The following is a 23,541-nucleotide window of genomic DNA, read 5'->3' as shown; positions in this document are numbered from 1 at the left end:
TGCTTGAATAGAGAGCCGAATCTACATGCTGTTTTTTGGTAAAGGCCGGGACAAGATAAATGGGCAAAATGAACCAGAACGACAGAATTTCGTACCTCTTGTTCTGCAACAGTTCTCTAATATCTACGCAAAGCTGGCGGACCTCAGATTCTATCACTCCTTTGGAAAGAGCTGGCGTCGGCGGTAAGTTTCCTGAGCACGTTCTTGAGCACCTCCGTCGGTCGCTTGTCAGCGTCTCGGCTGCACAAACGCAGGCGTGCTTCTGGAACCTTCTATTTCCATGGCTATTCTGATAATGCAGAGGCGGGGAAGGCACCTCAGGAAATTTGTATCAACTTGATGCGAAAACCTTGAATATAATAAAATTTTCCTTGTCGGAAAAAAAAACACTTGTAATCGAGGACGTAGGTGAACCAAATATGGAAAGAAAATATCTCTCTTTTCAAGTACCTGTTTGACATCTAGATTTCACCTTGATCCACCAGGACTGGCTATCCTGATGGTTTCAATTGCCGCATGGGGTAGCACAGCACCATCTAGGGTAACTGTTGAGAGGACCGTCGTGAAAGTTTGCCTAGAGCAGCTTAAGGATCATGGGTACTTTGTGCCAGACTTTTCATATTTTCGAATTAGATGGCTCGAGGAGGGAGGTAGCAATGTGATTCTAACTGCTGAGAGACTTTCTCAGCTTCGTGACATGGTTTGGAACATTCTTTTATCATTCTTTTAACTTTAGTTATGTTACATCTTTTAACTTTCATCACGTTATAATCATCTTTCATAGGATATAAATGGTACTACCATTAGCGAAGTGAGCTTTCGTGCGATTCTGGATCAAGCCTTGGAAAAGTTTGATTTAACTTACATGGGTGGAGATCCGATGTTCACCACAGATTTGAAGTTCCAGGCTCATCTCACTTTCTATAGGCCACATCAGTTAACGTCTCCAATGTTCTCAATTTATAGTAGTGTATGTGATCGTCCATGTCAAGCGAAGGAGAGTGCACTCATCCGTGCTCTAACTTATTTTCATGAAGTTCTTGGCTGGACGTTGGAGACCTTAACTATATTCCATATCTAAGGAAGCCAGTAGGAGTATGAAACATGTAACATGCATGGTTGTACTGTTACCCTTTTCTTATACATTTAAACTTGTTCTCTCTAAGACCTTAGGTAATAACTTGCACTAAAATACTCCATCTGTTATCTACGTAATGAATTGACGGGCTGGTAGTCAGAGATGATTCGACGCTACAGACAGACCTATTTGATTGATGGTGGGAACTGATTAGGGTGTTGGTGGTTTGCTGTGGGAAAAGTCAAAAACAACAACACTGCTGATTTTCTTTTGAAGTTTAGAGATCTCATATACTCCTATATCTATACCGTTTACACCCATAGTATGGAGTACATGATTCCCTCTAAAGATCAACGCCAAATCGAGGCAGGTAGTATTATGTAGTAATTAGTAATGGACCACCGATCTTGTGAGAGTTGAGAATTTGAGATGTGACAGTAACAAAAAACATGCACTTTATCGGAAAAAAACAAAAACCATGCATTAGTTATTTATACTATTGCCTTTTTTGTCATAGCATGTCAACACATACTGAGAACCAATGGTGGTCACCCTTGGATGATGAGTGATTGACAACATTGTGTTGGTTTGATGTCGCTCTTGGCTTGTGATGTGCAGGTGTAGGATGCGATGTGGCGGTTGACGATGTGCGGTGAAGGTCAAGCGAAAGGTTCATGCCGATGGACCAAGGGCAGTGAAGGATGAACGTGAGTAGGCATGGACCGATGGACCCGAGGAGTCCGGACGAAGTCACGGGCGGTCCACATGGGGCAAGGAACAGCGAGAGGACATGACGGGATGGAGCCAACGTCGGTCGAGTCGAGCGGGAGGCTTGGCGGAGCAGATGGAATTTGAAAACTTAGTACATATATGTTGGTAAAAGCTACGCGCAAGCACACACACAAAAGCTAGTTTCTTGGTTCGGATCGAAGTAAGATACAATCATAAGAGTACAGGATGATGAAATAATTGCTCGAAAAGGCTTGGACGACAACGGCACGGCGCATGTAGTAGGTGAAGAGGGTCAAGCACCAGGGGATGGCATGAAAGGACCAAGCAAATACATGAGAACGAAAACATGAGTGATGAACTCACCACCCTTGGCTAGATGCTAACGCAGCCCCGCAACGTGGCGCGGTGTAGTAAAGCATCTCCGATCCGCCCACAACGCGGCAATGAGGTCCCAGCGCTCAGCTTCATCCTTGATGCTAATCAGCTAGCTCCTGGGCCACCTCACGTGCACGGGGCAGCACTGGAGAAGAATATAGAGCTTCAGCACTCTGACAGAGTTTCTTCATGTGATCCTCGGCAGCTGCGTCGTTATTGTCATCGTTGGCCGATTCTTCATGCTCTAACTGGACAATTTCATCTCGTTCTTCCTCCTCGTTGGATTCTCCTTCATGCTCGACCTTGCTTATTTCAACTTGTTCCTTTGATTCTTCACGCCCCATCTTGATTTCTTCAGAAAGAAGAAGCTTCGTGATGACAGCATCCTTGAGATCACCTGGATTAACACAATTTCCTCGATACGGTGATAGCTTTTTTGCAATTTCATATAGGGTTTCGTCATGTACAACATGGGAGTAGGTAGTAAGCATCACACCGCACTTGAAGACAAGGTACATGATGTAGTTTGATAGCTCTTTGCTCATCTGCTTATAGCAATGCTTCTTCAATAATCCATCAGCAGAATAAGTGGTGGCGGCGTCCTTGTCGCCGGAGTAACGAAAGCAGATGTCTGTTGCAATGTGCCATATGAGCAGGCTTCTTAGGAAATCAACACCGGTTCTGACGCTCTCCTCAAGTGCTCATTGTTGTCCATCATCGCTCTTAATATGCAAAAATTGTAATACTTGCAAATTAAAAATTATTTATGAATTTATACATATCAATAAATATTTGGACACCAAACTTGTACCGCACGACAGCGGCCATGCAACTTGCATAACTTCATGTTCCAATCTTGCCCACGTTTGCTGCAAATAAAATGCATCGCAGCGAGCTCATCATAAGATGGGCACCACCATATAGTAAGTTGCGTCACCATATAAAATATAAAATCTCGAACAATCATGATATTTGGCATGCAACCACTTTAGTAGGGAACCAACATGGACAAAAAATATTAACACAATTTTGAGATAGTGTAACAGTTTGTCTTTTCCAAATGATATCCAAGTCATGATCACCCTATAACTCATGAGGTGTTTCAACTTATAGTGACAAGTGAACTAACTAGTCATTCTCATTTGTGTTAAGTATGAAGCTATATTTTTTACATTCACTAAATAAGATCTATGTTCAAGTGTAAAAGTTTGAAACAATTTTGAAGTCATTTATTAAGTATTTAAATCGGTTGAAAATTTGTTGGAACCACTGCACTAGTGGGCGCTAATGCGGCCCACCAGCACAGCTCCTCTACGCTGGAGGGCGCTAACGCGGGCCGCCAGCATAGAGGCTCAGCGCTGGCGAGCGGTGTTAGCGCCCGCCAGCGCAGACGAGCTGTGCTAGCGGGCCGTGTTAGCGCCCGACAGCGTAGACGAGCTGTGCTAGCGAGACGCGGCTCGCCAGCACTAACGCGTCCACATATAAACCCTGGCTGGGGGACCAAATTTTTCTAACTCCTGACAGTTTTGCAACACACGCCATCAGGCTGCCGGATTCCACCGCGCCGCCCTCGCGCCACCGTCCTCTTCCCCGAGCGTCGCCGTCACGTGTCATCCGCCTGCCCGCCTGTCGCCCGGCATTGTGCTCCATACCGAGCTGCCGCCCTCCCCATCCGCCGCCGCACGCCGCGGGCCCTCCTCCCACCCAAGACTCCGCCGCGTCCACCGAGCGTTGCCGTCCTCCTCCCTGGCCGGTTGATGTTTTTTGCCATTTTTTTTCCATTTTGTTCAAGTAGATGTGATTATTTGATTGAAATTCTATCAGCATATATCTGGTTATTTATATGAATTTTACTTACATTGCAATTGCTATAAGTTGACAGTGCTACTTGTGGTGTAAATCGTTTACATGTATATGTTGTTCAAATAATTTTTGCATTATTGTTTCTAAATAATTTGCTTCCACTATATATTATTTTTTCATATAGACTGGAAATTTTGTTTACATAAGGATTGTGTGAGAAATTAAAAGTTGTTACCTTTTACAATTTTTATTCCATACAATTGCAAAATGATAATAAATATGTTACAATTAGTTATAACAATGTTCATGAGATCTAAACCAACAATTGTAAATTTCTTCCATTATTTTGGATAATCTTTTCTTCTAAGCATTTTGTAAATTTTATGTGGATGATTTGGGCTCACTATAGCAAGTGGAAGTTATTTTCCCCGTGATGGTTGCGGCCATGGAGGTGGCTGCCATGGTGGTGGCGGCCGTGGAGATGGCAGGGGACATTTCTAACACGATGGCACTCCTACTAGTCTTCTCCTACTAGTCTTCCAGGACTTCAATTCCATTGGCCCATTGACTTGGCATTCGGCAATCGAAGCAGAGGAATAATTCCCAACATTGTAATATTCTTTCCATCTTTTAATTGATTTTCTTACTACACATGAATAAATTCTAAATTTTCTTCAATGCAGCTTATCAATTATATTAGATGGCTCCAAAATGTTGTCGAAGATTTAGGTGGTGCTTCTCCTGTGGTGCAAACCGAGGATGTAAGTGAACCAAATATGGAAAGAAAACATCTCTCTTTTCAACTACCTGTTTGACATCTAGATTTCACCTCGTTGTCACCAGGACAGGCCATCCTAATGGTTTCAATTGCCGCATGGGGTAGCACAGCACCATCTAGGGTAACTGCTGAGAGGACCATCGTGGATGCTTGCCTAGAGCAGCTTAAGGATCATCGGTACTGTGTGCCAAACTTTTCATATTTTCGAGTTAGTTGGCTCAAGGAGGGAGGTAGCAATGTGATTCTGACTGCTGAGATACTTTCTCGGCTTTGTGTTTGGAACGTTCTTTTATCATCCTTTTAACATTAGTTATGTTACATCTTTTATCTTTCATCATGTTATAATCATCTTTTATAGGATATAAATAGTACTACCATTGCAGAAGTGAGCTTTCGTGCGATTCTGGATCAAGCCTTGGAAAAGTTTGATTTAACTTATATGGGTGGAGATCCGATGTTCACCATAGATTTGAAGTTCTAGGCTCATCTCACTTTCTATAGGCCACATCAGTTAACGTCTCCAATGTTCTCCATTTATAGTAATGTATGTGGTCGTCCATGTAAAGTGAAGGAGAGCGCACTCATCCGTGCTCTAACTTATTTTGATGAAGTTCTTGGCTGGACGATTGGAGACCTTAACTACATTCCATATCTAAAGAAGTGAGCAGGAGTATGAAATATGTAACATGCATGGTTGTATTGTTGCCCTTTTCTTATACATTTGAACTTGTTCTCTCTAGAACCTTTTAAGTATTGATGTAATAACTTGCACTATTATCAGGACTGGTTATATTGTATTGTGGTATGGATGTACCCCTACCTTTTTCTTATGCTGGCAGTCAATTACAAGATAATAAAGTCTAATCCACGTTAATAAAGTCTTACAAGATAATTAATAAGTCTTACAAGAATATTAATAAGTCTTACAACATAACTAATAAGAAATGTTAATTTATCGTTTAACAATTCTTCCTTCACAGTTAGTACGTAACCGTGTGCTCATGGATTTATCAATGTTTGCTTCAACACGCTTGATTCTTCCTTCATGGTCTTTGAAAATGTCCAAATCCTCATACTAATTGTAATCCTCAATGTCCACTACACCTTCAACTCCAAGGATCCTTTATTTTTCGGAGATGGCAATGTGCTTCTTTGCATTCATAGGGTCGGTTATGTAGAATACCTGTGCGACACGCTCAGCGAGTACCCATGGGTCATCTTTGTAACCTACATTGGCTAGGTCTACAAGTGTCAACCCATAATTGTCATCTGTAACACTATTTGGGTGTTTGACGATTGGCACCAAAAGACGGGGATCCGGATATTTTCTTCGTAGTCAAGTTCCAATATTTCCTCTATAAAACTGTAGTAAGTTATGTTCTGTCCAGATGTATTAATCACCTCTATGTAAACACCACTGTTTTGGTACGCCACACTTTTGTTGTCATTTGCAGTGGTATAAAATGTGTATCCATTAATTTCATATGCTTGCCACAAGGTGACACTGCTTGATGGCCCACACACCAGCTTGGTCAATGTTACTTCTTCTATGGAATTTCCTTGAAATAGCTGCTCATGGTCCTTCAACCATGATGGGAAACGACGCTTTCGCTCTTTGATGATCTAATCCTCCGAGCGACCATTACTTTGTCCACGAACCACATTTAGGTGTTGCTCGATGAAGAGCTCCACTATTGCAAGCTGTTGTAGAATGCTTGAATGCGCTTTATCCAATTGCTGGTTGTCCTTATCTACGAATCTTTTCATTCCAATGGTACCTCTCCCGGACAATCTGCCCTCGTGTCGAGATTCTGATAAACCAATAGCTCTCTTATCTTTTATGTAATCTATGCAGCAATCAACACTCTCTCCTATATGGTAGCTCTCGATCAAGCTGCCCTCTAGAAAGGCCATGTTTCTCATGTATCCTTTGAGAGTCGACATGAACCGTCCGTACATCCACATCTGATGAAAGTACATAGACACTAGTTTAGTTATTTGCCGGACCATGTGGACCATGAGATGTTCCATGATATCGAAAAAGGATGGAGGGAAGCACATCTCAAGCTGGGCCTAAGTTTTCGACACAAACAGTTGAAGCCTAACCAACTCAACAGAATCAATCACTTTCTGCGAAATCACATTGAAGAAGTATCACATCCATGTGATAACCATCTTTACGAATACTAGTTTGATAGCCTAGATCGCAATAGCGAGCAAAACTGCGATCATCACATGGCAATCATGAGAGTTATAGCCAGCAAGCGTCATATCCTTCAATGAGACTAGTGACCGGATGTTTGATGAGAATCCGGTCAGCACTTTCAACCTGCGCAAGCACTTGCACATAGCCAATCTCTCATCTAGTGTTAAGTTGTAGCTAGCCGGGGGAAGGTAATGCTTACCATTAGGTAGTTCTTGCGGGTGGAGCTCTGGCCTAATTTGAAGGTCAACTAGATCCTTACGTGATTTTAGTCTGTCCTTTGCCTTGCCTGATAAGCCCAAGAATCCGATGGTGCTATCGAACGCATTCTTCTGGAGATGCATCCCATCAATGGCATGGCACACCACCAGCTCTCGCCAATATGGCAAATACTTAAAGAAGATAGACATCTTCTTAAATCGCACGTCTGCGACATCTATAGTTTTAACCTGCTTCCTTCCCCTTTTCGAATTATCAGCACCACCTAATGACTTCTTATCGAGTCGCACATTGACAGTAGTTGGTTTTGGAGCAAAATCAATCTCATTGGTGCCATCGAAAAAGTCCTTCATCCTGCGGTATTTGTACATCTTCAATAAGAAGCGTCTATGCCACATGAGCACTGTCTTCATAGATCCCTTAAGGTACACATATGATGTTTCATCAAGCAAACTATGCATGATGTCTTACCTTTTACCTAACCTGTTAGGGCAAATAGGACGGGATAATCATTGATGGTAAGAAAGATAATTGGCCCTTAGTATGAAGCGCTCATATCTATACTCATCCCACACCCAAACCCCATCTTCCCGAAGCTTCTGCATATCTTCCATCAATGGCTCAAGGAAAACATCTATGTCGATGTCAGACTGCTCCGGACCTTGTATGAGAATAGTAAGCAAAAGAAACTTTCTCTTGTGACATAGCCACGGGGAAGGTTGTATATGGTCATCAGCATTGGCCATGTGCTGTGCATGCTGCTTCTTTCACCAAACGGATTCATGCCGTCTGTACTCAACGCGAACTGTACATTTCTTTTTCATATGAAACTTATGGATGATTGGCATCGAAGGTCCTCCACTGGCGAGCATCGGAAGGATGTTGAAGCTTTCTGTCATCCTTTACTGGGTGATCAGCATGCCAAGTTATCATTTCAGCCATCTTTGGGTTTGAGGACAAACACTTTAGACGGTCCACCACCGGCAAGTACCACATCACCAAGGCAGGGTCTCTGCACTAAGTCATCATGTCAGTACATATATAGGACTTGTCCTCCACTTGAGCACCAGCACTTTTGTTTGCAACCTTCTTCCTCTTATTCTCGATGGAGGAACTGGCACGCTCCTCACAGAAATCGGCATTACTTTTGTAACAGCTGGCATCGCAATTTGGACACTTTTCCAATACCACATACTCACCACGGTACAATATGCAGTGGTTCTTGCATGCGTGTATTCTTTGCACATGTATTTTTAATGGATTGATAATTTTCTTTGCTTTGTATGTGTTTTTTGGCACAAAATTAGGCTTCGGGAGAAAATTGCCCAGCAGAGTAAGGAGATCATTGAAACTATTGTCTGATCATCCGAATTTCGCCTTCAGGATCAGAAGATGAAGGACAAAACATAGAACTGTCCACTCCTTCCCACATCCCACATACATATGGTCATTTGCTGACTTCTTGATTGTCTCGAGATTCTCTAACCCTTTTTCACTCCTTAGCAACACTTCGGGTTTAATGTGGCGCAACATGTCCTCCATATCAACATTACGTTCCTCGTCTACCTGTGGTTCCACACGCACATCTATTTGATCACCGTTTTGATCTCCTCGTAATCATCTTCCATCATAACATGATCATTGTCATTTGCATCATCACCACATAAGGGATATGGGTACCCCACGGGTCCCTACCGACCAGGATACTGGCTAGACCTGATAAGTGGGCCCGCCTGAACAAGGCGTGCGGGCTGAGGACATGAAGTTACTTGGAGTACACGTCAAGGCAACAAGACAATTCAAATCTACCCGGATATCATGGAACGCGTATTGTAGTCCAACTCAGATTACCTTTCATGTAACTACCAAGTAGATTAGATTCAAACCGACCTGTAACCCTAGATCGTCAACCTATATTAGGGGGCCAAGGGAGCCTCCCAAGGGCATCTGAACATTAAGCAATACAATCCACCAGCATACAGGATATAGGGTATTACTCTTCGGAGGCCCGAACCTGTCTAAAACCCTTGTGTCCCTTCGTGTTCTCACGATTACCCACACCTACAAATCAACCACTTGGTAACCCCTGGTGGACTGTCGGGCTTATAAATTCGACAGTCGGCACGCTAGGTAGGGGTGGTTGTGAGATCCTCCTAGCAACCTCGATGGCATCCCACCCTGGTGTAGTCTTCCCCGAGAGCATGAAGGACTACCTCACCAACCCGATCTAGATATGTTCCGGGACCATGCCGGCAAATTCCGATCCAACCGCTTCTTTCATCGACTTGGCGTCTTCCATCGACTTGGCGTCCACCACTAGCTCGGCTTCCGTCAGATCTGCTCCGGCGGGACAAGTTCTCCACCCAAGGATCGTCATGCCGCTTGCCCAGCAAGTTGGCGATCTCTCTCTCTCTTCGAGAGGGTTCCAGGTCTACTCGCTGTCGCCTGCCCACTCATGCCCTCCTACCTGATCGCGGGGCTTGATCGCGTCAACAGTACTATTGCTGAGTGCATAGATCTATCTGAGGTAGCGCTAAGTTCAATAAGGTCGACGCAGGGTCCATCCCACATCCCATTTGGTCTGCGGAACTCGGCTGCCATGTACTCCGCCAAGCTCGATCAGGTTTTCCAGATCCAATCATCCATGCTCACCCACTTCATCAGAGCCAATATCGATGTCTGTGTTGTTGGAAGTACCTCCAATCTCACCATGGTGGGACCAAATTGTGTATCCATCCATAAAACCTCGCTTTATCAACTGCCTCTTGATGATATTAGTATCCTCCCAAATAATATTGTTGCTACAGTCAAAACACAGACAATGTATTTGCTTTGTCTTGCAAATGCATGCGTGCTTCTTCACAGCTTCCACAAACTTCGATACCTCTTACATAAAAGTATGCGAATGTCTCTGTATGCCATACATCCATACTCTATGATCCATCTTTAATAACCTATGACAAGAATTCTATGTTATATTAACTAATTTAATGAGCTATTCTATAAACTAAATTAAATTATGGATGTAGTAACTAATAAGTAGGAAGAAATTTAAAAAAACAATTCTATATTACCCTGAATGAAACTCAATTAAACCTTAGATGTAATAATTAATAAGAAGAAGGAAAAATCAAACTCAATTATATATTAAGATAATCAACTTCATTAATTAAAACTATGGATGTAATAATTAATAAGGAGGAAAAACATAATCAACCTCAATTCTATATTACATTAAAATGATAAACATAGCATTGTAATGGATATAATATGATCATAGCATTTTATTTACAAAAATAATCCATTTCTAGTTTTTTTTCTTTATCTTCCCTCCTCTCTCTCCTGGTTCTAGATCTAGATCTAGATGATAAGCTAATGAAGCTAGAAATGATGGATAGAAGTTGAAAAAGAAGGTTGGAATGGCACAAACTCACCTTATATAGCCACCTCCTCCAATGAAATCAATAGCAAAACCTTCTCTCTCAGATTTGGTGTTTTCGAAGCTTTCCCCGTGCAGTTAAACCTTGGATGTAATAATTAATAATAAGAAGGAAAAAATAAAACTCAATTATATATCAATTCAATCAACTTCATTAATTAAAACTATGGATGTAATAATTAATAAGTAGGAAAAGTATAATAAAAACCAATTCTATATTACCCTAAATGAGAATCAATTAGAATCAATTGAACTATGGACGTAATAATTAATAAGAAGAGGGAAAAAATCAAACTCAATTATATATTAAGATAATCAACTTCATTAATTAAAACTATGGATGTAATAATTAATAAGTAGGAAAAATATAATCAAAATCAATTCTATATTACATTAAAATGATAAACATAGCATTGTAATGGTTATAATATGACCATAGAATTTTATTTAAAAAAATAATCCAGTTCTAGTTATTTTCTCTCTCTTCCCTTCTATCTCCTAGTTCTAGATCTAGATCTATATGACAAGCTAATGAAGCTAGAAATGATGAATAGAAGTTGAAAAAGAAGGTTGGAATGGCACAAACTCACCTTATATAGCCACCTCCTTCAAAGAAATCAAGAGCAAAACCTTCCCCCTTAGATTTGATATTTTTTAAGCTTTTCCCGAGCTCCTCTGGGGCAAACTCCAAATGGAAGATCGCCTGGGAAAGGAGATGCACAGGACCATAAATATGCGAGCTCTATGCTGGCAGGCGACATAAGCCAACCGCTAGCATAGATTGGGTGAATCTGTGCTGGCAGCACATATTAAAAGCGCAAGGGTGCAGTGGACTTTAATTAGAGTTTTACAAGGTTAACAACAATAATTAGTCACATCCGTCCTTACAATAACGATTAGATAATGGTGGATCTTTATTTTTCGTAGCAAGGATTTGAGTGGCATGATACCATAGTGTGGTTTCAAAAACAGTTCTCGGTGTACTTTATCATGATCTCACATGCTCCAAACACACAAGATTGTCTGTAATTTAGTGCACATTAACTGCACTGTTTAAGCATTTGATCGGTGATGACATGCTGAGTGTTTACCTGATTTCATATCCCCTTTGCCCCCATTGACCGGTTGATGATATAAAAATAAGTATAGTTTCTGTTCTTTCGCCGTCCTTATCAAGATCCAGGAATAACGCGAGCACATGCCAAATTGTATATCCATTCATGTTCTCAAGTCAACTAGGTATTGCGTGAGGCCGATCGACCTGGCTGCCTGCGACTTGCATAATTGTGAATTCGAATATTGCTGCATTTGGTCCCTATAAATCGCATCATCACCATCCGCGTGCAACCGTACCCAGAAAAAAAAATTATAATCGCTTTCACTTCTAATTTTTCACCATGTTTATTTCAATAACTATGCATACTACGAAGGTACTGCACCCTCTTTATTCTTCCCTAGCTCCACCCCTGGGTGGTTGCGCATATTTGTGTTTCTAGCTCCGTTTAGTTTCTCTTTGTTTCAGTTATCTTATTACATGTTACCATCAGCTACCGTTCAGTCCGGGCAGTAATAAGACGTTCTCATTGTCACGCTACTATACACGGGAGTTATGTCAGGATGGCAATTATATCCCCCGTGGGGGCGAGGATCCGCTCCGAAATTAACGGGGACGTGGCTGTTTTTGCCCCCCGGCTAAGGCAAGTACATTGGTATCGTCTAATAGGCAGTCTCATGCATTGACACGTAATCTTGAGACGATTCAATAGGTAACATATACAATGGGTTGTCCTATAAGTTGTCTGGTAATGGTATATAATTTCTTAATTTGTGCATAAGAAAAATAAAATATTATGAGTTGTATGGCAATAATAACTCGTACAATGGTTGTTAAGTTGTTTCGTAGTCCTACAATTTAGCTCATGAGGTGGTTGTTTCGCGAAGCAACCACCTCTTTCTCTCCTCGCTCTCTCTCCTCCACATCATCAAAAATCTTACGTGGTACTACATGAGACGACCTATGAGACTGCTGACGTATAGCAATGTACTTGCCGGGACGGCCCCCGGAATCCTAGCGGGGCGGGGGGCGGGAACGAATTTTTCCCCGCAGGGCACCACGTGAACAGCCGGCACAGGATTATCTGATTCTTGTTTTTTTTTATTCTTTGATTCTTGCACATCGGCACAAGGTGCATCAACGCACTAGCCAAGATCCTGAAGCAACCGAGTTCCAGTTTAGAATGCTCTTGTACAAACTGTGATGTCTTACGTGCAAATGTCCCACGCACTGTTGTAAAAAAATGTAATGACATGAATTAGAAACGTGCTTTGAGATGATGCGAACGAGTGTTTTTTTTTTGCTGTCGCATGAATTCCCCACGGGGGCCGCTAGATTCGGGGATACGACGGGGTCGGGGACTGGGCTAATATTTTCCCCGATTCTCCGTTCGGAGCCGGGGCGAGGATTGTAATTCGGGGATCGGGGTGGGGTTAGGGGCACCTGAGCGTTATGTGCGTCCACAAGCGGATCAGCCACCACAAGACCTTTCACTCGTTCAATAACCAAAAAAACAAAATTTAGACCATTCAATATAACTTCAATTGGAATGACGCCTGTGTGTTTGTCAAGAAACTTGCCAGCGTGTGTTTCGATCATGTGATCCTTTAAAAAAAAATTCTGAAAAGTTTAAGTTTGCAGGAACACTACTGCATGGTCATTTATGAGGAAGAGCAGAGATCAAGTTCCTTTGAATTTGGGCCTGGTGCAAAGCTCAGATAGCAACAAATAAATGTGTTTTGATCATTTTGGCCCAGGTCGTTTGCTGCCCAACAAAGCCCGCCCGTACTTACCTGTTTCTCGGACCGGGCTCAATCTCCTCACTGCGCCCACTACAGTGCCATACCTCGTTTCCTTCCTTCCACCTCGGTCTGTTGCGGGTCGACGCGGCGGCAATGAGCCCATGACCCCGACGCCGCGCTGGCAGAGGGACCATCAGGCTCTCCATCCTGCGCCGGTCCAGCTCACCGATCACCGCACTACGTGATTCTTGCAGTACCGCGTCGGCAAAGGTCTCGATCGAGCTCTCGTCCGAATGCCTCGACGAGTCCTACACAGGGGCGGATTTGGGCCCCGGGCTGCCCGGGCTGCAGCCCAGGACGAGGCCCATGAACAGTGAAACATTGCTTCATAAAAATGGCATAAAAAGGCCTATCAGCCTATTAACCCACCCCGAGAAGGAGAAAGCCCAGTAGGCTGGCCAGCAAGCCGTCGCCCGTCGTGGGCCTCGCTCTACTCGTTGCGCCGCACCGCATTCACCTTTGGGCCTCGGTCCCTCGCGGTTCGCGGACTCACCCGGCCGGCCGGCCCGTCGCCCTGCCTCCCTGACTCCCGTCCGCCTGACCGCCAGGACTGCTGACCGCCTCCCTCCGACCCTCCCGACTCACTCCGCCTGACCGCACCGGCACCGCAGATCCGCCCGCCACGCCGGCCGGCTGCGCCGCGCCGCCAACTGCCTGCGCCGCCACCCGCGCGGCCGCGTCGCCACCTGTGCCGGCCGGCTGCGCTTTGCCGCCACCCGCACGGCCGCGCCGCCAGTCCTGCGCGCGGCGCGCCTCCACCCGGGGCCCAAATCCGCCCCTACTCCGGCCGCGCCGCCCCTACTCCGGCCGCGCCGCGCCTCCGCCGGCCGCGCGCGCCGCCACCTGCGGCTGGCGGCCCCGGCGCCCCGCCGGCTGCTGTCCCCGCCTCCCCGGCTCCCCGCACGGCCGCGCGCTAGGGCAAGGCGGCGAGCAGTGGCCCGGCCCCGCCGCGGCGGTGCTCCTTCGGTCCTCCGCCGGGTCACGCGGCGCCGGCCCCGTGCGGCCGCGCCCCCGCCGGCCGGCGGCCACCCGGCCTCAGCAGCCCAGCCACCTGCCTGGTGGGCGGCGGCCTGGCGCCTGGCCCCTGCTTGCGGCCAAATCCGCCCCCTGACGGAGCCGCAGAGGTAATCCGATGTTTATTGCCATGACTGCTTGCTTATGAGTTTGACCTAGTACTTTACAGCTGTTACATGCTTCAATTCAATCGCTCTCTCCCTGATTCGGTGATTCCTATAATAGATATTCTATTCATCACTACAAAGCGACACAGATGTTAGATACTTAGATGTAATTCTTTAATCTGATATTATCCAATTATACTAGTATAAAGTTTCGTACACACTGATCACGCAATTCATGAACTGGAATGAACTACACACACTCCTTCCCTTCAATTTTTTTTAAATCAATCCTAGGCTGCAGATGTTGCCTGACCTGCCCGGCTGCCCAACTGTTGAGGTTTCTTTTTTTTTTTGAAAATTGCTCTATCAATCTATGATTGCTACTACCTACTAGCAAAATCATGAATATTTCATTTCATTGACTGATTGAGCAGGACTGGTATTTGAGTCTTACTTTGCAATTGTGCTCTTTGAAAAATATATTATATCTAATAGTGTATGGCTAGTAAGATTTTAAACCTTATATTAGTTAGCCCGGGGCGGAGCCCGTTTCTGGATCCGCCACTGGTCCTACAGACACGGTTGAGGCGTCGAGGTAACGCGGCCGCCGCGCGCAAGTCATGCCGGTTTGAAGTTCGACGTAGCAGCCACGGTGGGCGTGCGGCAACGGCGGGGCACGCGCGGGACGGCCGGCCCCGCGGGAGGGGCAGCAGCCATGGTGGAGTGGGCGCGGGGTGGAGGCGCGCGTCCACAGCGATGGAGCACGCGGAGACGGCGTGCGGAGATCGTACGGCACACACGCGCTGCACGAATCTCAAACACTCTCCTCACTCCGCATGCTTCCTTTCAAACCCGCACCATCTTTCTGGCCCGGTCCACAGCTCTTCTTCCCGACCCACTTTCCGGCTACCCCACCAGCCTTGACCAAAAAAGCCCACATCCTTTTTCTTGGTACGGCCCAAATTCGGCCGGTTCGCCGGTCGGTACACAGGCAGAACGGGTGACGGCCTGACGGGCCCACGAGCATGCCCATGGACCACCTTCACATCGGCAGCATGCAGCAGGGTGGTGGCAGCGGCGGCGCCACTCAAGGCATGCTGGCCGGTGGCAGGAACACACCATCCGGGCTGGAACCCGATGGCGCAGCAGCAGCTCATGAGCATGGCGCCTCAGCAGCAGCGGGGCATCCCGTCGGGGATGGAGGTGCTGCAGGATGCTGCAGCGGCCGGCCGGCAACCCGATGGTTCAGCAGCACTGCAGCAGTTCATGGACCGGATGCAGCAGCAGCCACTGCTGGTGGCAAGAGGCAGTAAGAAGAAGATGCAGTAGAAAATATGGAAGAGAACGACCGTATTCGTGCTTTTTTACATGTCTTTTGATACCTTAAATTGGTCTCCAATGCAAACCTTTGATTGTTGCTTTTTCTAAGCATTATTAGTGGTAAAAAAGAGTCATTCGAAGTATTTTCCATGTATGACGAGTTGGATAATACTATTTTTCGTGTAATAAATGCTAAAACTTTCACATATATTAGCTTTTAGCTAGTTTTTGAGAATAGATCGGGCAGTTAATAATTAGCAGCAAGATTAGATGGACAAAATGTCAGGCGGCCTTATTTTCACTGTTTCCAGTTAGCTGTGCTTCTTATACAGTACTTGGTGTGTAGAACTCTTTGAATTATATGATCCCGAGAGAAGAAGATCACAATTTCACCCAGTAAACTTTTATTTTTCCCTATCGGTGAGCCCAGTAAACTCAGCACTGTAGCTGTTGGAGCTCAAAAGTAGCAGCGATGCCCATCAGGCTAAACCAGCTAGTCAGACCAAGACCGGTCTCTATGGGCGGTCTAACCAGTGGTCTCAACGGTCAGACCGGTTACCTCGAGTCCGAGACGAATCTTGGAGTCCTGGTCGGATTGAAGTTGAAACGGGACTTTCTTGTGGGAAAAGACCTCCCACCCTACAAATATAGAGGCCCCCGGCCGATTGAGGGCTATCACTTAATCGACAAACACTTTTATCTATCTTTTTTATCTCCAAACCCTAGCTTTTCCAACCCCTTGCTTTCCTCCTTCATCTTGACGGTGGTTGAGGACGTTCTGAGTGGCATGCCGATCTTAGAGCAACCCTAGGTGCACCATCCCTAACGGAGTCCCTCCCGGGGTGGTGTTCGTAGGTTTTCGCAGTGCCCCTGTGCAGACCGGTCTGACTGGCCTACTTGACCGGTCTGACCAGCCAGGAGCAGGAGCTTTGATGAGGAGAATTCTGATCAACGCGCGAGCTAGCGCACTCGTGTGTTGCCCAGAAAAGGCCCCAACATATTTTGTGACTCCACTAAGGAAGAAAGATCTGATTTTTACGACCGTTCCGAAAAACCCTAGCTAGATGGGATCTACTACGGAGATTGACAAGAACAATATCATTGAGGCTTCCGTGGAGGATCTCAGCGAGCAGGAGTAGCGTAACATCGCGGTGCTCCAAGAGTACGTAAAGATGCAATATCTAGTGGGCTTCAAGAAAGATCGCAAGGGCAAAGTGACAAGAGCACAAGACTTCGAGATATCCGCGATTAAGATGAAGAACAACATGATCGAGGAAGTATCCAATGTAAGTGACTTCCCCATCGATCAATCTGCTATCAACGAAGAGTTCAAAAGGGCTTTTAAAGTTCAAAATTAGATTGCTACTTCTTTGGTAGATTGCTTAAACCAACTTGTAGAAGGTAGATCTGTTGAATCTAATAAAAATAATTCTTCTCAAGTTGATTTGTGTGGGGTTGTGCATATAAGTCCATCGGCAGATCTAAGGGCTACTCCTGAAAACCCTAAATATTGCATGCCATTGAACTTTTATGAAGGATAGACTCCTCCCCGGGTCCAACCACCAAAGCCAAACATGGCTGAAGTGGTCACACTAGTCCAGGTAGGCGGTCTGACCGGTCTGGCCTCTCAGGCCGGCCAGTTGGCAATTGTCCCTGAATCGCCTGTGCCGCTTGCTGTTGTGCCTGGTTCGGTCGTTCCTAACCATACTGGTGAGCTTGGAGTGACTACATCCTCAATTAGCACAATAGAAGACACGTCACCCCTGATCCCTAATACCACTATTGTTTCTAGGGGTATTTCAAACGACGTACTATCTGATTTACATTGCATTCAGAATAGCAATCCACCCCACGTGAATGTTGCAAAAACATCAGCCCTAGCGCTACAAGAGCCAAATCCTTATAGCGAGATTAGAAAATTTAAGGAGGAAATGTTGGCTATGATACAAAGTAAATTTGGCATAGACGTGGGCAATTCAAAGTTATATCAAAAACCATATCATGCTGATTTTGACTATGTCCCCTATCCTGTTAGTTGGCGCATGCCTAATTTTATTAAATTCAGTGGCGAAGATAACCGAACTACTTGGGAGCACATTAGTCAATATATGGCTCAACTAGGTGAAACTGGTTATTATAATGCTTTAAGGGTCAGTTTGTTTTCCTTATCATTAACTAGAACTGCTTTCGCTTGGTATTCTTCTTTGGCTCTCGGCTCTATTGATTCATGGGATCAATTAGAGCAGAAATTTCATGATCACTTTTACACCAGGAGTTTTCAATTGAAGTTGACGGATTTAACATCGGTTAGGCAAGGCAAAGAGGAATCCGTTTTTTATTACATAAAATGGTTCAAAGAAACTAAAAACCAATGCTTTAAATTGTCACTTTCTGATAATGATTTGGCCGATCTAGCTCTTAAGGGTTTGAAATCAACTATTAGGGATCGGCTAGAAGGTTTCGAGCTTCATACCATTGCACAAGTACTTATGAGAGCATCAACAATGGAAATTAGGATTGCTAAGGAAAAAGATAGCTTCAAGTCTCATCGGTCTAACATGCATGCTATTGAGTATGATTCCGATTGTTTGAATGACGATGACAATGAAGTTTATGTTACTGAATTTGTTTGGCCCTCTAAAGCTAAATCATATTCTTGTGCGTCCCTTAAGCTGGCTTATAGAAGTCGACAAGAAGTGAAATTTACTTTTGATGTTTCCAAGTGTGATCATATTTTTGATGAGTTTCTTAAACTTGGACATTTGAAAATATCTCATACTATTCCTCCACTTGAAGAGCTGAAGACAAAAGCATATTGCAAGTTCCATAATACTTTTTCTCATGCTACTAATGATTGCAATGTGTTTCGTTGATAGGTTCAATCGGATATAAATGAAGGCCATTTGACATTTCATGAGCTGCAAGTGGACAAGACACCATTTCCTGTCAATACCATGGACATACAACAGCCTAAGGTACTGGTTTGACCACACCAAGCTAAAGCTACTAAAGGCAAGAATATTGTGATCGGGAAAGAGAAGTCTGATTTGAGGGAAAAAGAGTTGACAAGGGAAGTGGTGTATTAAAACACTCCGGATGGCAGAGAGTCATTTAAAATTGCTGTAAAAAAAGCTTCTGGACACGGGGGGGGGGGGTAAGCAATGTCCGCGGCATCTCGTCAAAAGCCGTTCGAGTCATTGGGACTTGGAAGCTTAATGTGGCAAAAGATTATGGGAGTAGCCCTAGGGAAAAAGTTACCTTTGATATGCTTCTGGATAAGTATTTCAAGCAAAAGGCCATTACAAGTGATCGGCCATTAAAAAAGAGAACGAGGTCACTTGCTCATCAAGGGAGGCAAGATTCACCGCCAAGAGCGGTTGCAAGACAGAAAGGTGACCAAGGTCAATCAAAACAATGCCCCTCCACATCTTGGTCTTCTCCGTCATCAAATCCTCCATGTCCAGTGTGGGATGATAATGGGGTAATGTGGGTACCTTACCAATTCGTGCAGTAGCCATCTTTCCATCCTGGATGGGGAGAATCAAGAAATTCGGCTTTGGATAGAATTTCATGACCCGTGCAAGGCCGTTGGACACCCCGCTCATCTGGTCAGGGTACACAGACCCGACCGGTTAGACCGGTCTACCCCAACTAGTCTGACCAGCCTGTCTAGGAACCTAGAGCTCTTCCTCCAAAGCAAGTGTATCCTCCTAAGAAGGAGGCGGAAGTTCAGAAGATGAAAATAGACTCATGGAAAGGTACAGAGAAATCTATTATCTAGATTGGGTCTATGGATGTCCCCATTGAGAGTAATGCTAAAGGACTGGTTGACGTAGGCAATCTGGTTGTGACGGCTGTTCAGAGAGCTCCTGCTGCTAATGATCATGAAGCTAGTAGCAGTGGCTCAAGATCCAAGTACTTCTTGCCAAGGTGGTGTCCTTTTGAGTTGACTTGCACCCAAAGGAGGAAGTTGCAGAGGTTAAGGCTACAAGAAAAGAGGGAATAGGAGCTAGAGAAGCATAGGGACGAGGCATTCAGAAATTATAGACCCATGGTCCCTCAGACGAAGGGGTGTGTCAAGGCTGACGCCCCAGCTCCACTGGTCCGACCGGCTGAGGAACCAGTCAAACCGATTGAGGCGCCAGCGCCTGAATCGGTCAAACCGGTTGAACAGGTGGTTAGACCAGCCAAGCTAGAGTCGCTGCCCGATTTTACTTCTTCTATCCCTATGGCTTGTGGCAATGAGTTGGCGTCAGTCCCTGAAGTAGAGGATGATGAGAAGCTTGTTGATTACAGTTCTTCGCCTGAGTGCATGAACCTAGACATTAATGTGATACACATGTCAATGGATGGATATGTCATGTCGGAGGAAGAATTGACTCACCTGGACTTTGGGCCTAAGGAAGCTATATTCCAGAAGCCTAAAGCTACTGAAAGTCATCTGAAGGTGCTATACATGAAGGGTCATATCAACGGGAGACCAATTTCTCGAATGCTAGTTGACGGAGGAGCGACTGTCAATTTAATGCCCTATTCTTTGTTTTCAAGAAATTGGTTGGTCCAGATGAGGAGCTGATCAAGACTAACATGATTGTCAGCAGTGTGGGAGGAGGCAAGCCTATGGGAGCTAAAGGTGTTGTCTCTATGGAGCTCACCATTGGGAGCAAGACGTTGGCCACCGCTTTCTTCGTCGCTGAGACCCAGGGTAACTTCAGTTTAATTTTGGGTCATGATTGGATACATGTGAATCAATGTGTCCCTTCTACTTTGCATCAATTCTTAATCCAATGGGTCGGTGATGAAGTAGAGGTTGTGCATGGTGATACATCGTCTTGTGTTTTTGTAGACCCTAAGTGTGCATGATAATGTCAAGTGCTTATCTGGTTTAGACCTTTCTGATTATGAGTTCATTAGTTGCACAAAGGATGGCTTTGTCGCCACTATAATAAAGCCGGTTGAGGATCGGCTAACTCATCCCATATGATTTAATGTATGTAAATCTAGAGTGGTTGCAGTAGAGGCTAGAACACTATCGAGCACATAAGAACGATATGTGTGAGGCCATTGAAGACCTTGATGATATGAGTAAATTAGGATAAGGATTTACATCGGCTGATCCTTTAGAGGAGGTAGATATTGGTGATGGTACTGTACCAAGGCTAATGTTTGTAAACAAAAATCTTGAGCCTGCTTTTAAGGTCAATTTACTATAATTATTGAAAGAGTATGTCGATTGTTTTGCATGGAATTATACTGAAATGCCTGGTTTAAGCCATGAGTTAGTTGAGCATCGGCTGCCCATTAAACCTAGTTTTAGACCTCATAAACAACCTGCTAGGCGCTTTAATCCTATCATATATGACCGAGTGAAAGAAGAGATCAATCGGTTGCTTGATGCTAAGTTTATTAGACCTTGTCGATATGCTGGTTGGGTTTCAAATATTGTGCCTATTGAGAAGAAAGGCATGGGTAAGCTCCAAGTATGCATTGATTTTAGAGATTTTAATAGAGCTTCTCCAAAATATGAGTATCCTATGCCTATAGCCAATGTGCTTATTAATGCTGCATCTGGACATAGAATGATTAGTTTTCTTGATGGCAATGCTGGATACAATCAAATATTTATGGCCGAAGAGGATATATCCAAAATGGCCTTTTTGTCTCCAGGATTTGTTGGTTTATTTGAGTGCGTCGTTATGACTTTTTATTTGAAGAATGCTGGTGCTACTTATCAAAGGGCTATGAATTTGATTTTTCATGATTTACTTGGAGTAGTGCTGGAAATCTATATCGATGATATTATGGTTAAATCAGCTGGGCCAGAATTCCATTTGGTTGATTTAAGGCTTGCATTTGAGAAAATGCATCAATATGGCTTAAAGATGAATCTACTTAAATGTGCTTTTGGTGTATCGGTTGGGAAATTCTTAGGCTTTGTAGTGCATGAGAAAGGTGTTGAGATTGATTCTATAAAGACTAAATCTATTAGAAAACTACAAGCTCCTACTTGCAAAAGAGAGTTGCATATGTTCTTGGGCAATGTGAATTATTTGAGAAGATTTATTTGCAACTTGTCCAGGAAGGTGAATGCTTTTACTCCTTTTAAAAGAACAAAGCTGATTTTGTTTGGGGGCAAAACGGCAAGAAGCATTTGAGGAAATCAAAAATTATTTGTCTTCACCGCCCGTGCTCCAGGCGTCAAAACATTGTATTCCTTTTAAATTATATGTGGTGGCCGAAGAAGGTGTCATTGGGGCTGTTTGGACTCAAGAAACTGAAGGGAAGGAGAATATTGTTACTTATGTGAGTAGAATATTATTGGATGCCGAAACAAGGTACACTTTTATTGAGAAGTTGTGCTTATCATTATATCATGCTTGCACCAAGTTGAGGCACTATTTTTTATCAAATACATGTTGCAAAAACCTATTTTGAGTAGTAGAATCGGCAAATGGGCTTATGCTCTCATTGAGTATGATCTGGTTTTTGAACCATTGAAATCAATGAAAGGTCAAATTGTAGCTGATTTTATTGTTGAGCATAGAATTGATAAGCAACTTGATTTAAATGTCGGTTATATCACTATTACCCCTTGAAAATTGCACTTTGATGGATCGGTTTGTAAGAGCGGTTGCGGTATTGGTGTGATCCTTATCTCACTAAACGGGGTTGTTTTTGAAGCTCTTAACCGATTGGATCACAAGTGTACTAATAATCAAACCGATTATGAGACTTTGTTGTTCGGTTTGAAAATTTTACAAGAGATGGGGGTGAAACATGTTGAAGCATATGGAGATTCTTTACTGGTGGTACATCAGGTATCCAAGGTGTGCCAATGTTTTGACAGGTTTTTAAATGCCCATCTTGATAAATGTCTAGACATTATATCTTGCATGGATGAGTTTGCTATTTACCATGTACCAAGGGAAGAGAATCCAAGGGCTAATGCTATGGCATAACAAGCATTTGGTTATAGTTTTCAGAAAAGAAATTTTCATGAAAGAAAATCGACGCTTTACGAGGCCGAGGGTTATGTCTTGGAGGAACCGGTCCAATCGACCTCCAAAACCGGTCTGACCGATCTAGCCAGTCTGACCGCCCAGATGGCTGGTCTGACCGGTCTGTGTGATGATGTTCCCACTTCAGCCATGGAGTGTTCTAAGCTTGCTAAGGATGAAGTGGATGATTGGAGAAAACCTCTAATTGATTATTTACAAGATTCTAAGTGTTCAGTTGATAGAAAAGTCCGACGATGGGCACTCAAGTTCACTTTGGTTGATGGCGGGATGTATCGTCGAACAATTGATGGTTTACTTTTAAAATGCTTGGGTTTTGATCAGGACAAAGTGGCCATGGCAGAGGTGCATGAAGGAGTTTGTGGTACACATCAATCGACTCGTGTGATGAAGTGGCTCCTTAAGCGGGCTTGTTTTTATTGGCCTAATATGATAGCCAATTGCTTTCGTTACTACAAAGGTTGTGAAGAGTGTCAGAAGTTTAGGGATGTGTAGTTGGTGCGTGCTTCATCGATGCACTCAATTGTTAAACCATGGCTATTTAGAGGATTTTGATTGGATTTTGTTGGCAAGATTCATCCTTCTTCATCAAAGGGGCATT

This window comes from Setaria italica, chromosome VIII (genome assembly GCF_000263155.2).
Source record: "Setaria italica strain Yugu1 chromosome VIII, Setaria_italica_v2.0, whole genome shotgun sequence".
Classification (NCBI taxonomy): Eukaryota; Viridiplantae; Streptophyta; class Magnoliopsida; order Poales; family Poaceae; genus Setaria; species Setaria italica.
Note: the sequence above shows the minus strand (reverse complement) of the source record.